Source organism: Kogia breviceps, chromosome 13, assembly GCF_026419965.1.
Source record: "Kogia breviceps isolate mKogBre1 chromosome 13, mKogBre1 haplotype 1, whole genome shotgun sequence".
Classification (NCBI taxonomy): Eukaryota; Metazoa; Chordata; class Mammalia; order Artiodactyla; family Physeteridae; genus Kogia; species Kogia breviceps.
The window spans coordinates 36886014-36901990 of NC_081322.1; positions in this window are offsets into that span (position 1 = coordinate 36886014).

Consider the following 15977-nt stretch of genomic DNA (forward strand, 5'->3'; position numbering starts at 1 on the left):
TTCATTTTTAAAGAGAACTTTTTGAGATTTATCCATGTTATGGATTGCTTATCCATTATTATACTTAATAACACTGGATATATATTACAGATGTTATTTTGTATAAATATTTCAGAATTAAAAAGGACTCTAGTGAAAGTTCTAAATTGTCATTTATATATATACTTACATTTGTATGCATATATATACACATATAAAACAATATATATTAGTTTTCATATTTGCTCTTCCAAAATCACCTTTCAGAAGATATTTCCTTTTAATTCTGCAGTCCTTCAAAGAGGCAGCTAAAACGTACTGCATGTTATCTTAGTTTTAAGTACTCAATATAAAAATCACAAAGTTCTCTGCAGTATCACACTGAATCAGTGAAAGAGAGAATAAAGAACAACTTTCGAAACATTGCAGTAATTCCAGTTCATAAAAGTTGTATACTTTATTAAGATTTCAACATAAATCAGTTAGTAAAGATAACTATTTTAAAAATCCATTCAATCATAAATGTACTACATTTGTAGATTATAGTCCATTACACTGATGCCCAGAAGTTATGAGCATGCACTGAAATAAAATGAACACTCGCATCGTTTTCTTCTCACTTTCATGACTTGAGGTTAATTGTAAGCTTCTAAAAACAATCTAGGCTTCACTTGAACTAGCTTTAAATGAGAGGCCAGCAATAAAACAAGCAAGCGTTTTTAGCTAGAGGTCTGGTTTCAATGAACAAGTATAAAAACACTCATTCTTGGGGCTTCCCTGGTGGCGCAGTGGTTGAGAGTCCACCTGGCGATGCAGGGGACGCAGGTTCGTGCCCCGGTCCGGGAAGATCCCACATGCCGCGGAGCGGCTGGGCCCGTGAGCCATGGCCGCTGAGCCTGCGCGTCCGGAGCCTGTGCTCCGCAGCGGGAGAGGCCACAACAGTGACAGGCCCAGGTACCACTTAAAAAAAAAAAAAAAAAAAAAAAAAAATAGAACTCATTCTTTCATTCCTTGAAGGATTTTTTTAAAACCAAATAATTTAGTAAAGGCATTTGGCCTGCTTTCCTAAAAGAAGTGTAGGTGCTCAGAAAATCAAGCCATAATGTAAGTGGGGGATATTTTAGTGAAATGTAAAATCATTAGACTAGTCCAGACTACAATTCACACTTGCCCAAAATATCTCCATATCTTCATAGTCCCCAGGAGGGAAGACCCTCCCAGAAGGGGGAAGTAGAAGAACAAAAGAGGTCCAAACGGTGGACATGAACTTTCTGAGCACTCACCATTGTTCTTCAACAAATACTTGCTGAATGCATATGTGTTTGGCACTAGGCTACAAGGAAACAGTGATGAGACAAACAATATGCTAGTACCTTCCTCCTAAGGTTGAGACCTAGTAGGAAAGGCAGACAACAAACCAAATATTTGATTTACCCTTCTGATAATGGCTAGGAAGAAGAATTTGGGAAGGAATTTTTCAAGCCTGGACAGAAGCTTCAAATACATTTAGGGAGGGCTTCCCTGGTGGCGCAGTGGTTGAGAGTCCGCCTGCCGATGCAGGGGACGCGGGTTCGTGTTCCGGTCCGGGAAGATCCCACATGCTGCGGAGCGGCTGGGCCCGTGAGCCATGGCCGCTGAGCCTGCGCGTCTGGAGCCTGTGCTCCGCAACGGGAGAGGCCACAACAGTGAGAGGCCCGCGTACCGCAAAAAAAAAAAAAAAAAAAAAAAAAAAAAAGAGAGAGACCAGGTAAAATTATTTCAAAATATGATGTAACTTCATGATAACATAAAAAACTTAGAGAACAGAGCAGCGAGCACATTCTCTCCCTTTTATTGACTATTTTCTTCAAGGAAAATTAATCTGGCCAAAACAGCTTCCTGTATCTACCATTCCATACTGAAACGAGGACTTTTCCTTCTCCCACCACCATCTCCTCCAAAACTGGAGCACTGGATGAGACTGGCAGGTAACTGAATAACCTTTGGCATTTTTTTTCTTCTTATAAAACCATCCTGCTGCACACATCTCAGCAATGTGTCTGTCTTCTCCCTATCACAAGCAGCTCTATAGGGACCCCCCTGGTGGCGCAGTGGTTAAGAATCCGCCTGCCAATGCAGGGGACACGGGTTCGAGCCCTGGTCCAGGAAGACCCCACATGCCGTGGAGCAACCAAGCCCGTGCGCCACAACTACTGAGCCTGTGCTCTACAGCCCGCGAGCCACAACTACTGAGCCCGTGTGCCACAACTACTGAAGCCCGCATGCCTAGAGCCCGTGCTCCACAACACGAGAAGCCACCGCAATGAGAAGCTTGCGCACCACAGTAAAGAGTAGCCCCCGGTCGCCGCGACCAGAGAAAGCCCGTGAGCAGCAACAAAGACCCAACGCAGCCAAAAATAAATATATTTTTTTTTTAAAAAAAAAAGCAGCTCTATAAATCGAAATACAATGTAAAAGATGACCTCAAGCAAGCTCAGTGGTTTGGCTATAAAAGAGGTGGTGGTACTGGGCAGGTAGTTCCACCCTCAACCCGTGGTCCCAGCTCCCTGAGAGCTTTGCAGGACTGCAGTGCAGTAAAGAGTTAACAGTAAATGAAAGGAGATGGGAAAGGGGGAGAGAGAGAGAGTTAGGTTGCAATTTCCTTGTGTGCACGGAGCCTGAGCATTTTCCATTTCAACTGAATATGAAGAATCATGGCCTTGTTTTAAGGATTTAAGAAAAAGGAGACAGTTTAAAACCAAATGCCTGCTCTCTGCTATGGCAGTTCCACTGGCAGGCTGTAATTTGTCAGGGAGAGATAATGGAAATGCAGTTATGTTTGTGAAATTCATGGGCTGTTTATCAGCTAGGTAAAGCCCAAAGATACAGGTAGCAGCAAATCTTTCTGTCTGGAAAAAAATCTCTCAGCGCTGTAAAAGAAAAAGAGAAATTCCCACTATTTTAATATAAAATATAGCTGCATTTCATTTTTCTATAGGTTATTCTGAAGCAAAGGGAAGAGGTTAATGGAGGAAAAGAAACTGTAGGACAATAGGCATGTTTCATAGCACATACAGAAGGAACATGAATGTGCATTTCTCAAAAAGAGACATTTCCATTCATGCCCTGACATATGTTTAGCCCATAATTTGGAGGCAAACACCACAAATGACAGTTCTGAGCAAATCACTCCTTTGATACTAGAATCGCATCAACCAAAAACCTTCTTGGGGGGTAAAAGGTACTGTAATCAATGCAAGCAATAATTTGTTACATTTGGGATGGTTTTTTTCTTGTCATTCTTTGCTTTTCTGGAAGAATCGAGTTCTCAGTAAAACCTCACCCTTGGGCTTCCCTGGTGGCGCAGTGGTTGAGAGTCCGCCTGCCGATGCAGGGGACACGGGTTTGTGCCCCGGTCCAGGAAGATCCCACATGCCGCGGAGCGGCTGGGCCCGTGAGCCATGGCCACTGAGCCTGCGTAACGGGAGAGGCCACAGCAGTGAGAGGCCCGCATACCACAAAAGAAAAAAATAAATAAATAAATAAAATAAATAAAACCTCACCCTTATCTGAAAGTATTAAATGAGCATTCACTAGTTTTGTAGTGAGAAATAATGTATACAGATATAAATGTGATAGGCTCCTTAAAAGCCATGTAAAGCAAATTCTGAAAATTGCTTCTTATTCACAGACATTGGTATTTACTTCTGAGCTTCCAGTTTCTAAGCTTATGTTTCACGCTGAGATACAGTCTTGCTTCATCTTTTCAATGTCAGTACGTCAGTCTTCAATTAAATCAATAATGATGAATATAGAGCTTTTTTAGTAATAAACAGAAGGTACATGCACAGACTACAAAAACACCATGTAAATACATCTCAGAATACAGCAGCGCTAAATTTCCATTTCAGCATATCTTGCAACCACACCGCATAACACTAAAGAGACTGGAGTGAAATGACATTTTCAGACCAGGGTTTCCCTGCATGGTTTCCAACCTGATCAGTGTCTGCAATGTTTAAATGAAAAGAGGAAAACACATAAATCATATGCTTTTTCTCCAGCTTAAACATCCCTTATGGGTATTTCATTCTCTGTAACCTCAAGTGAGCTTCAAAAGCAAATCCAGACATCAGCATCCAGCCACACGAAAAACAGACCATGCTAGCTTTGTATCTTCTGATTCTTTGGGGAAATACTTGCTCCCTGGACTCACACAGTACAATTTTACCAAGCTCCTAAAAGGATTGGGGTGCTTCTCCTTCACAGGGTCCTTGTCAGGACTCAAGGCAGCAATTTCCTTAAAAAACATCACACAGCACCACACACATATCAAGCACTCATTGAATCGTGTTATTTTTGGTATTATCATAATTAGTGATTTTTCTAGTTATTTTCTCTAGATCAGAATTTCTCATTCAAAATGTTGTAACACACCCAGAGAAGAACTGCCACAAAGGACTGCAATGATTTTTAGCAGACTTGCATTCAAATTTTGGCTTCACCACTTAACAAGCATGTGACCTTGGTTAAGTTACTATAACTCACTGAGCTTCAGTTTACTTATCCGTGCAACGGAGGTGGTAATACTTATTTCATGGGTTTGGTGTTAGGATTGGATAATAAAACTCCTCACCCCAAGAGGCAGGATAGCAGACAAATACAGAGCATGGAAACTGGGTACAAATGCTAGTGCTGCCAATTACTGTGTAAGCTTGAGCATTCTTTATCTATGACTCAGTTTCTTTACCTGTAAAATGGGCATAGTGGAGTGAATGTGCCTAATATGGCTGTTGTGAGCACTGAATGAGTTATAAATAACTTCCAGAAATGTGTCTGGAAGTTATAATGATAGCTGCCATTTTTTCATTTAGTAATGAGATATTTATGGAGCAACTACTGTGTATCTGTCACTGTGCTAGTCACTGAGGACACAAAAAACAGACATGATCCCTGTGTCTATAAAATTTAAAGTCTAATGGGGAGATAAACACTATTCCAATAGTCACATAGACAAATGTTTACTTATGAAATGAGATATGTGCTTGGAAGAAAGCAAACAGTTTTATGAAAGCATAATTAAACACAGGAGTCTTCACTGGGGAGAAGGCATTTGAGCCGAGAGCTGAAGGACGAGGAGTTAACTAGGCAAAGAGGACAGGGGACAATGATGCAGGGAAAAGGAGCTGTATGTGCAAAGGTCTTGTGAGGGAGCACGTTGCACGAGAGGAAATGACTGGAGACCAGAGTTGAGGCCAGAAAGGTATGCGGGGGCCACATCTTGCAGGGCTCTGGGGCCTGGGTGAGGATTTGGGATTTTATCCTAAGAGATAAGGAAACTTTGCACAAATTTAAGCATTGGAAGGCAAGGGGTTGTGACATGATGAGATTTGCATCTTAGGAAGATCTTGCTGACCGATAAATGATTTGGACACAGGCATAAATATAATCAGGAGACCAGTTAGGAGGCTATGGCGGATGGGTCTAGAGCTGGTGGTAGAGATGGAATAAATGGGAACATTTAGTGAATTTAGTCTGGGGTCTGTTAAGAGTGCACAGTGGCACTTAGCTCCCTTTTCTTTGCCTATCATTGCCTAGCACAGTTCTCCTGTACCTAAAACGAGGGCATAGATACAGACAGACATGTATGATTAGCTATGGAGTGGGATGTGACCTAAGGATGGTCTGGGTCTGAAAGAAAGAGTAGAATGACAGGAGCAAGCTACGGCAAGCACTCTTTTTTTTTTTTTTTTAACATCTTTATAATTGCTTTACAACGGTGTTTTAGTTTCTGCTATATAACAAAGGGAACCAGCTATATATATATATATATATATATATACGTATATATATATATATAATATATATATACGTATATATATATATATATATATATATATATATATATACACCCATATCTCCTCCTTCCGGCATCTCCCTCCCACCCTCCCTATCCCACCCCTCTAGGTGGTCACAAAACACTGAACTGATCTCCCTGTGCTATGCAGCTGTTTCCACTAGCTATCTATTTTACATTTGGTAGTGTAGATATGCCCATGTCACTGTCTCACTTCATCCCAGCTTACCATTCCTACTCCCCGTGTCCTCAAGTCCATTCTCTATGTCTGCATCTTTATTCCTGTCCTGCCCCTAGGTTCTTCAGAACCTTTTTTTTAGATTCCATATATATCTGTCAGCATACGGTATTTGTTTTTCTCTTTCTGACCTACTTCACTCTGTATGATAGACTCTAGGTCCATCCACCTCACTACAAATAACTCAATTTCGTTTTCATTTTATGGCTGAGTAATATTCCATTGTATATATGTGCCACATCTTCTTTATCCACTAATCTGTCGATGAACACTTAGGTTGCTTCCATGTCCCGGCTACTGTAAATAGAGCTGCAATGAACATTGTGGTACATGACTCTTTTTGAATTATGGTTTTCTCAGGGTATATGCCCAGTACTGGGATTGCTGGATCATATGGTAATTCTATTTTTACATTTTTTAAGGAACCTCCATACTGTTCTCCATAGCGTCTGTATCAATTTACATTCCCACCAACTGTGCATGAGGGTTCCCTTTTCTCCACACCCTCTCCAGCATTTATTGTTTCTAGAGTTTTTGATGATGGCCAATCTGACCGATGTGAGATGATATCTCATTGTAGGTTTGATTTGCATTTCTCTAATGATTAATGATGTTGAGCATTCTTTCATGTGTTTGTTGGCAATCTGTACATCTTCTTTGGAGAAATGTCTATTTAGGTCTTATGCCCAGTTTTGGATTGGGTTGCTTGCTTTTTTGAGCTGCATGAGCTGCTTATAAATTTTGGAGATTAATCCTTTGCCAGTTGCTTCATTTGCAAATATTTTCTCCCATTCTGAGGGCTGTCTTTTAGTCTTTTTTATGGTTTCCTTTGCTATGCAAAAGCTTTTAAGTTTCATTAGATCCCATTTGTTTATTTTTGCTTTTATTTCCATTTCTCTAGGAGGTGGGTCAAAAAGGCTCTTGCTGTGATTTATGTCATAGTGTGTTCTGCCTATGTTTTCCTCTAAGAGTTAGTCTTTGGCCTTAGATTTAGGTATTTAATCCATTTTGAGTTTATTTTTGTGTATGGTGTTAAGTGTTCTAATTTCATTCTTTTACATGTACCTGTCCAATTTTCCCAGCACCACTTACTGAAGAGGCTCTTTTTTCTCCATTGTATATTCTTGCCTCCTTTATCAAAGATAAGGTGATCATATGTGCATGGGTTTATCTCTGGGCTTCCTATCCTGGTCCATTGATATATATTTCTGTTTTTGTGCCAGTACCATATTGTCTTGATTACTGTAGCTTTGTAGTACGGTCTGAAATCCAGGAGCCTGATTCCTCCTGCTCCGTTTTTATTTCCCAAGATTGCTGTGGCTATTCGGGGTCTTTTGTGTTTTCATACAAATTGTGAAACTTTTTGTTCTAGTTCTGTGAAAAATGCCATGGGTAGTTTGACAGGCATTGCATTGAATCTGTAGATTGTTTTGGGTAGTATAGTCATTTTCACAATGTTGATTCTTCCAATCCAAGAACATGGTATATCTCTCCATCTGTTTGTATCATCTTTAATTTCTTTCATCAGTGTCATAATTTTCTGCATACTGATCTTTTGTCTCCTTAAGTAGGTTTATTCCTAGGTATTTTATTCTTTTTGTTGCAATGGTAAAGGGGAGTGTTTCCTTAATTTCTCTTTCAGATTTTTCATCATTAGTGTATAGGAATGCATGAGATTTCTGGGCATTAATTTTGTATCTGCTACTTTACCAAATTCATTGATTAGCTCTAGTATTTTTCTGGTAGCATCTTTAGGATTCTCTATGTATAGTATCATGTCATCAACAAACAGTGACAGCTTTACTTCTTCTTTTCCAATTTGGATTCCTTTTATTTCTTTTTCTTCTGTGAATGCTGTGGCTAAAACTTCCAAAACTAGGTTGAATAATAGTGGTTAGAGTGGGCAACCTTGTCTTGCTCCTGATCTTAGAGGAAATGGTTTCAGTTTTTCACCATGGAGAACAATGTTGGCTGTGGGTTTGCCATATATGGCCTTTATTATGTTGAGGTAAGTTCCCTCTGTGCCTACTGTCTGGAGGGTTTTATCATAAATGGGTGCTGAATTTTGTCAAAAGCTTTTTCTGCATCTATTGAGATGATCATATGGTTTTTATTCTTCAATTTGTTAATATGGTTTATTACATTGACTGATTTGCATATTTTGAAGAATCCTTGCATTCCTGGGATAAACCCCACTTGATCATGGTGTAAGATCCTTTTAATGTGCTTTTGTATTCTGTTTGCTAGTATTTTGTTGAGGATTTTTACATCTATGTTCATCAGTGATATTGGCCCTTAGTTTTCCTTCTCTGGGACATCTTTGTCTGGTTTTGCTATCAGGGTGATGGTGACCTCATAGAATGAGTTTGGGAGTGTTCCTCCCTCTGCTATCTTTTGGAAGAGTTTGAGAAGGATTAGGTGTTAGCTCTTCTCTAAAAGTTTGAGAGAATTCACCAGTGAAGCCATCTGGTCCTGGGCTTTTGTTTGTTTGAAGATTTTTAATCACAGTCTCAATTTCAGTGCTTGTGATTGGTCTGTTCATATTTTCTATTTCTTCCTGGTTCAGTCTTGGAAGGTTGTGCTTTTCTAAGGATTTGTCCACTTCTTCCAGGTTGTACATTTTATTGGCATACAGTTGCTTGAGTAATTGTTCATGTTCCTTTGTATTTCTGCAGTGTCACTTGTTACTTCTTTTTCATTTCTAATTCTATTGAGTCTTCTCCCTTTCTCTTAATGAGTCTGGCTAATGGTTTACCAATTTTGTTTATCTTCTCAAAAAACCAGCCTTTACTTTTATTGGTTTTTGTTATTGTTTCCTCCATTTCTTTTTCATTTATTTCTGATCAGATCTTTACGATTTCTTTCCTTCTGCTAACTTTAGGGTTTTTTTGTTCTTCTTTCTTTAATTGCTTTAGGTGTAAGGTTAGGTTGTTTATTTGAGATGTTTCTTGTTTCTTGAGGCAGGATTGTATTGCTATAAACTTACCTCTTGGAACTGCTTTTGCTGAATCCCATAGGTTTTGGGTTGTCATGTTTTCATTGTCATTTGTTTCTAGGTATTTTTTTATTTCCTATTTGATTTCTTCAGGGATCTCTTGTTTAGCCTCCATGTGTTTTTATGTTTTACAGATTTTTTTCTTGTAATTGATATCTAGTCTCATAGCATTGTGGTCAGAAAAGATACTTGACACGATTTCAATTTTCTTAAATTTACCAAGGCTTGATTTGTGACCCAAGATATGATCTATCCTGGAGAATGTTCCATGAGCACTTGAGAAAAATGTGTATTCTGTTGTTTTTGGATGGAATGTCCTATAAATATCAATTAAGTCCATCTTGTTAAATGTATCATTTAAAGCTTGTGTTTCCTTATTTATTTTCATTTTGGATGATCTGTCCATTGGTGAAAGTGGGGTGTTAGAGTCCCCTACTATGATTGTGTTAGGGTCGATTTCCCCTTTTATGGCTGTTAGCATTTGCCTTATGTATTGAGGTGCTCCTATGTTGGGTGCATAAATATTTACAATTGTTATATCTTCTTCTTGGATTGATCCCTTGATCATTATGTAGTGTCCTTCTTTGTCTCTTGTAATAGTCTTTATTTTAAAATCTTTATTTTAAAATCTGTTTTATCTGATATGAGAATTGCTACTCCAGCTTTTTTTAAATTTCCATTTGCATGGAATATCTTTTTCCATCCCCTCACTTTCAGTGTGTATGTGTCCCTAGGTCTGAAGTGGGTCTCTTGTAGATAGCATATATACAGGTCTTGTTTTTGTATCCATTCAGCCAGTCTATGTCTTTTGGTTGGAGTATTTAATCCATTTATATTTAAGGTAATTATTGATATGTATGTTCCTATTACCATTTTCTTAATTGTACTGGATCTGTTATTGTAGATCTTTTCCTTCTCTTGTGTTTCCTGCCTAGAGAAGTTCCTTTAGCATTTGTTGTAAAGCTGCTTTGGTGGTGCTGAATTCTCTTAGTTTTTGCTTGTCTGTAAAGCTTTTAATTTCTCCATTGAATCTGAATGAGATCCTCGCTGGGTAGAGTAATCTTAGTTGCAGGTTTTTCCCTTTCATCACTTTAAATATGTCCTGACACTCCCTTCTGGCTTGCAGAGTATCTGCTGAAAGGTCAGCTGTTAACCTTATGGGGATTCCCTTGTATGTTATTTGTTGTTTTTCCCTTGCTGCTGTTAATATTTTTTCTTTATATTTAACTTTTGATAGTTTGATTAATATGTGTCTTGGCCATTCAGTGGAGCTGCGTCTTAGCACTGAGATGGAGATCTCTGGGAGATCTTTCACTATTTGATATTATGTGGAGCCGGGAGGTCTCTGGTGGACCAATGTCCTGAACTCGGCTCTCCCACCTCAGAGGTACAGGCCTGACACCCGGCCGGAGCACCAAGACCCTGTCAGCCACAAGGCTCAGAAGAAAAGGGAGAAAAAAAGAAAGGGAAGGGAAGGGAAGGGAAGGGGAGGGGAAGGGAGGGGAGGGGAGGGGAAGGAAGGGAAGTGAAGGGAAAGGAAGGAAAGGAAAGGAAAGGAAGGGGAAGGGAAGGAAAGAAAGAAAATAATAAAATAAAGTTACTAAAATAAAAAATTAAAACAATTATTAAAAATTTAAAAAATTTTATAGTAATAAAAAAAAGAAAAAAAGTATGGACAGACAGAACCCTAGAACAAATAGTAAAAGCACAGGTATACAGACAAAATCACACAAAGAAGCATACACATACACACTCACAGAAAGAGAAAACGGGAAAAAATATATATATGTAAAACAAATAGGAAGAGGGGCTTCCCTGGTGGCGCAGTGGTTGAGAATCCGCCTGCTGATGCAGGAGACACGGGTTCGTGCCCTGGTCCAGGAAGATCCCACATGCTGCGGAGCAACTAAGCCCATGAGCCATGGCCGCTAGGCCTGCGCGTCCGGAGCCTGTGCTCTGCAACGGGAGAGGCCACAACAGTGAGAGGCCCGCGTACCGAAAAAAAAAAAAAAAAAAGGAAGAGAGCAACCAAATCAATAAACAAATCTACCAATGATAATAAACTCTAAATAGTAAACTAAGATAAACATAAAACCAGAAACAAATTAGATGCAGAAAGCAAACCACAAGTCTACAGTTGCCCCCAAAGTCCACCACCTCAATTTTGGGATGATTTGTTGTCTATTCAGGTATTCCACAGATGCAGGGTACATCAAATTGATTGTGGAGATTTAATCCTCTGCTCCTGAGGCTGCTGGGAGAGATTTCCCTTTCTCTTCTTTGTTCCGACAGCTCCTGGGGTTCAGCTTTGGATTTGGCCCTGCCTCTGTGTGTAGGTCGCCTGAGGGCATCTGTTCCCCACCCAGACAGGACAGGGTTAAAGGAGCGGCTGATTATGGGGCTCTGGCTCACTCAGGCTCGGGGTAGGGAGGGGTACGGAATGCAGGGCGAGCCTGTGGCAGCAGAGGCCAGCATGACGTTGCACCAGCCTGAGGCGCACCCTGTGTTCTCCCAAGGAAGTTGTCCCTGGATCACGGGACTCTGGCAGTGGCGGGCTGCACAGGCTCCCAGGAGGGGAAGTGTGGATGGTGACCTGTGTTTGCACACAGGTTTCTTGGTGGCTGCAGCAGCAGCCTTAGTGTTTCATGCCTGTCTCTGGTGTCTGTGCTGATAGCCATGGCTTGCGCCCGTCTCTGGAGCTCGTTTAGGCGGTGCTCTGAATCCCCTCTCCTTGAACCCCGAAACAATGGTCTCATGCTTCTTAGGCAGGTCCAGACTTTTTCCCAGACTCCCCCCCACGCTAGCCGTGGCGCACTAGCCCCCTTCAGGCTGTGTTCACTCCACCAATCCCAGTCCTCTCCCTGGGATACGACCTCTGAAGCCTGAGCCTCAGCTCCCAGCCCCCGCCCGCCCCGGCGGGTGAGCAGACAAGCCTTTCGGGCTGGTGAGTGTTGGTCGGCACCGATCCTCTGTGCGGGAATCTCTCCACTTTGCCCTCTGCACCTGTTGCTGTGCTCTCCTCCATGGTCCAAAGCTTCCCCCGCACCACCACCCCCCAACTATGCCAGTGAAGGGGCTTTCTAGTGTGTGGAAACCTTTCCTCCTTCACAGCTCCCTCCCAGAGGTGCAGGTCCCACCCCTGTTCTTTTGTCTCTGTTTTTTCTTTTTTCTTTTGCCGTACTCAGGTACGTGGGGAGTTTCTTCCGTTTTGGGAAGTCTGAGGTCTTCTGCCAGCGTTCAGTAGGTGTTCTGTAGGAGTTGTTCCACATGTAGATGTATTTCTGATGTATTTGTGGGGAGGAAGGTGATCTCCATGTCTTACTCCTCCGCCATCTTGAACGTCCTCTGCAGCAAGCACTCTTGAAGGCGAGTTTTCACATGGACTCCATAGACCAACACCAGCCCAGCCAGAGCAGAGAGCCACCCTGTCACTCAGGAGTTCTGAGGACCCAGGGGACTCTAGAAATGGGACAAGGCCAAAGCTGTTCTTTTCCCACTGCTGCCTCTTTGCCACCTGCCAAAAAACATCAGCCCTGATCTTAAGATCCACTCCTAGGTCTATGTCAGAGATCAACTGTAAAGGCATCTATCAATCTTTTATGTTAATTATACCTACTTTTCACCAAAAATGCTGCATATCATAACTTGTAAACATTATCTGGTAGATCTTCTCGGTCATAGAGAATAGATCAAGTGTCTGTTTTAGTATCTATAGATGCTGACATGTCCCGGTAGAATACTGTTTCTAAGCCTGACTCTGTAATGAGGTTTGTTTTCTTTTAAGCTGCTGCTGATGGGGGCAGTTGTCTATTGCTTAGCCTGACTTTTCTCAACACAGATTGTCACTCAACAAGAATCAAGCATTTATTGAGCATGTACTACCTACCATGCCTACATCAGCTGCTGGAGAATAAGTGGCCCATCCCTGATGTCAAGGATCAGCAGTCTAGTGGGGATGACAGATATAAACTGATTAATTACAACAGAATAAATTGTGGAAAGCAGAGCTGGGTATAATTAATTGGTGTCCAGGGGTGGCATCTAAAATCTCCACATAATGTGTTGCAAAACACAATAAAAATTAGCCTTTCAATTAACAAATTCCTCCTGGCATTTTGTTCTTATCCATTAACCTCACTGAAATTGCCTCACAGTTCCTGCACCATATTATTAATGGAAATGTTTCCCCTCATTATCCAGCAACTTTGTTACATAGACAATTGTGTTCTGGAAGATGCTTGAGAACTTCTTTAACTGATAAAAGAATTAACCTTTTAGACTAAGGCAGCCACTTACTGCTGGACACAACACTCAGGAATTTTGATCACTTAGGAAACACAGAGCATCGATTTTGTATGAGTATGTACATAGCCTAGCAAATAACAATTCATAAGAATAAAATTTTATTATAGTTAAGGGATTAAAGAACAATAATCCTCACAATCATGCTTCTAAACCAGTTGAATCTCAATTTTTCTAGCTCCCAAAGGATAAAAATGTCACACAAAATCTTTGGGGCCCCGGGCCAGCTCTGCAGGAACAGAAGAGGCAGTCATGTGCATGTGATGACTTGAGGATTGCAGAAAAACTATCTACCCTAAAAAATATCTTCCTCCGTGATTAGGCTACTTGGTTATTAGTGGGAATGTAAAAACGATGCCCTCTGACATCCTCTAATTAAGAAATGAATTAAATTTAAGAACACAGAAATTGGGGGATTTGTGGCATAAACAGATTGGTGGCTCATACTGTGGCTTCCTTGGAAAGATGTCCTTCTTTCAACCTATCACGCCCGATAACCTACAGAAGAGAATCCAAGCATTCGAGGCCTTCTGTAATCTAAATGCCAACCTACATTCACCAACTTGTATCCCACCTGCCCCATAACAAAGCCTTCACTCCAACGAGATGAGCACAATCGCTGTCCTCGGTTCGTGCTTTCCTCTTTCCCTCCCAGCACAGCTTGGAGCAGGCAGAAATTCTGATGGAGGTAGTGGCAGAATCAGCTCTGTTACTTGAGGGATTTTTCCAGCACCATACAGTGAGTTCCAAAGTCCCAAATTATATTATCAATAATCAAATTAGCAACTGAATGAAAGAGTAATCTCAGAAATAAACATCTAGAAATAGACTCCTGACCCGTAATGAGCTAAAACTACAGGTAGCCTTCCTGAGGGATCTAGATTCTATGCCCTCAAAGGCATTACAGAAGGGATCAGGCTTTACTGTGAAAATGGCATGTTAATCAAAGATCTTGTTAACAAAATCTTTGTTACCAAACTAGAGATGAGGGCATAATAACAACAATAATAATAGATGACATTTATTCAGCACTTGCAGTGCACCAGGCACTATTCTAAATGCCTTACATGTATGGACCCATTTAATCCTCACAAGGAGCCCTCTGAGGTAGGTAATGTTTATTATGCCCACATTATAGGTGAGAAAAATGAGGTCAAAGGTTGAGTAACTTGCTCCAAACTGCACAATGCCTAGGTACTAGAATCAGAATTTGACTTCAGGATATATAATTTAAGAATCTACGCTCTTAACTCAGTAGCCAGGTAAGGAAACGTCAGACTATGGGTAGGATTATGTGTATGAAGTGGATCTTAATGCTTCAGGTTTTCTGGGATAAAAATAGTTACTGATTAAAAGTGAAGAAAAGGAATGTGCTTATTTTCTATAACTACTGAATTATTTGCTTTATCCAACCAAAACGCAAAGAATAAAAAGCCTTCCTACCAAACACACCTTCAGACACAGGAAATAGGAGGAAATGCTTTGTCCCATATTACAGTAAAGTTTAAGGAATTGGATCAAAATTTTCTCCAAAAGTCTAGATAAAAGATACACAACCTGACCTACAAAGTTTACTGTGAATTTATCCTGCTTGGCAAATGTCTTAACCTGAAGCAAGTTAATTGGTTTTTAGAAGAGTTTTCACAGAAAGAAAATATTAAATCTTATTGCACCTTATATTTCCCTCAATAGTTCTAAACATGAGTCATAATAATTGATTTGTAACATGAATATTTCACTTGGTTGCTTCTAAGTTACACAATGGAATAATATGCATCTATTAAAATCAGCTTTATGAATAGTTTTTGGTTAAGAGATAAAAAGTCTTATACTATAGTTTTAAGTGAAAAATGACACAAAATTTTATATTTAGTATGAATACATGGCTGGGAATACACATTCATAGGAAATAGACTAGCAGAAAACGGTAATGTTAATAAAATAGTTGTCTTTGGTGGCATGTTCGGATTTTTTTCTTTATGCTCTTAAGTATTTCCATCTTTCTAGAATAAACATCTCTACATTTGTAAGAAAAGAAAGTAAAACTTTAAAGTAAATATGAACAAGAAAGTCATTAGCAATCCAACTTCTATTTCTACACTCAGCCCTTTCAAGGAACATTTTACCATCTAGCTAAGAATAGCCAAAGCAATCTTGAGAAATAAAAACGGAGCAGGAGGAATCAGGCTCCTGGATTTCAGACCGTACTACAAAGCTACAGTAATCAAGACAATATGGTACTGGCACAAAAACAGAAATATATATCAATGGACCAGGATAGAAAGCCCAGAGATAAACCCACGCACATATGATCACCTTATCTTTGACCCATACACCAGCTATAAGTTTACCTTTATGAGATCTTTCAGCATTTTGTAGACAACCACCACTCCAGAATAATAAAGAAAATCAGGCATTTTTCTCTAGGGGGGGAAAAAACTTTTTTTCTTTAATTGAGAAGAAATAAAATGGGCTTTGGACTGCATTTGAATCCTGGTTCAAATACTTCAGCAAATTAGTTAGGCTCTCCAAGTCTTAGCTTTCCCATGTGTAAAAAAAAAGTTGCTCTTAGAATTAAATTCAGTAGCACCAGTCAAGTGACTAGCTCAGATGACTGCTACCCCAGC